Source organism: Pinus tabuliformis, chromosome 1_1 (genome assembly GCF_031772625.1).
Source record: "Pinus tabuliformis cultivar Carrire ecotype Pingquan chromosome 1_1, CPIR1, whole genome shotgun sequence".
NCBI lineage: Eukaryota > Viridiplantae > Streptophyta > Pinopsida > Pinales > Pinaceae > Pinus > Pinus tabuliformis.
In genome coordinates, this window is record NC_142297.1 from 711306955 (window position 1) to 711308691 (window position 1737).

Consider the following 1737-nt stretch of genomic DNA (forward strand, 5'->3'; position numbering starts at 1 on the left):
CACTAACTCACTAGGCAAGATCAGCAACATCATGAAACATCTATCTCCTGATGCCAAGGGATTATTACAACAAAAATCATCATCCAACCTAGGAAAACATTGGATCACCATCACATCATATTAGTACACCCCCTTACCACCCCCCACCCCTCTAATTCAAACATAAGAAATATCATGTCAATGAGGGTACTGACATTATTAAACACATTCCACCCTAGGTGATGTCTAGCAAATGTTACATGAATAGGTTATATCACTTAGGAAAATCCCACAAAGGCAACATGAATCATCCCACCATTGCAACATCTTAAGCAAAACTAGTATAACTGTGATATTCTACTTAGCAAATTTTTGCTAAGTAATATATTTTGCACAATATGGCATATTTGACTTAGGGAAAGTGGCTTGAGAGCACCCACTTAAATTTTGTGGAAAAGGGGGAGTTTGAACTTAGGAAAAACGAGGCAAATCAAAAGATAGGTGGCATGTGGGGGTCACTCTAAGAGGGAATTCGCACCCCTAAGAGAAATTCACACTTGTGGGTGGGAAGAGAAGAAAGGAGGACGAGTTGTGGAGCCCACATGGAGTGAGGTGAGGCTCAAGGATAAATAGGAGGAGAAGACCTCATTTTAGGGCTTTTTTTGACCATTTAAGAATCAAACTCTTGTATGCTTGTGTTGCTTATCCAAGTCTACTCGTGTTGTTTAGAATACGAGATTTTCAGGCAGGAATCTCACCTCTCCTTCGGTGAACATCGAGTGCCACTCAAGGGAAATCATATTGTGCCATTCGCAAAGTTGTTCCGGAGCATATTGCTGGAGTATTCGCCCCCTTTGACAGGTAGACTAGCCGCAGAAGAGGAAGGACGAATTGTTTGTGGATGCAACTCTTGTGCATGCATGTTGCTGAGCTTTTGAGGGAAAAATCTTTCATATATTTGTTAGACATTTGGGTGGTTTGCAAGTCAGATTCAATGGAAATTTTGCAAGGGGAAGTTATGCCCTTTTAGGGCTTGCACATGCCTCTCTAGCAACTTGCGCAGAAGTGGGAGTGAGGATTGATTGTGGGGTTGATCGAAGCTTCAAGGGGAGGAGACTTGAAGGGAAATTGGTGGGAGTTTTCCTAGAGGAATTGTGGTGAATCTTATGCCATTTTTCTAGCAGTGCGTGTGGCTAGGCCACCTAGGCAATTCGCACTAATTGGTGGTTATTTCCAAAGATGGGTTGTTAGAGGATTCCTTGTTGGGTTTTTTGTGGGTTTTGGGTGAGGAGCTTGAGGTTAAATTGGCTGAATTTTCTGGGCAGTTTAGGGGGCTAAATCAGAAGTTCTTTCTTCAACAGTTGCAACACCTTTGCTGGGTTGGGCACAGTGTGTGGAGCAAAGATATTTTCAGCACTTAGACATCTTATTTTCCCCTGGGTTCTTGCCTTGCTTGTTGTAGCAAGCCCGGGTTCATCCACTCCATTTATATTTATACTCCCACTTGTTAAATTAATAAAATGACTCAGCTTGGCGCATTTAATGGTGTTAAAGGTTGGTGTTTATGCATGTTCTAGAGTTGTGTGTTGCATGTGTGTATTTGCTTTGTTTATCATTGTTATTTCCTATTAGGAATATTACAATAACCAAGTGCTAACCCATCCAATCATCAAGTGTGTCCCCCATCACACATCCAACACATGAAGACCATGTAGAACACCCCATATTATTCACACCAACATTATACATCAACAAACT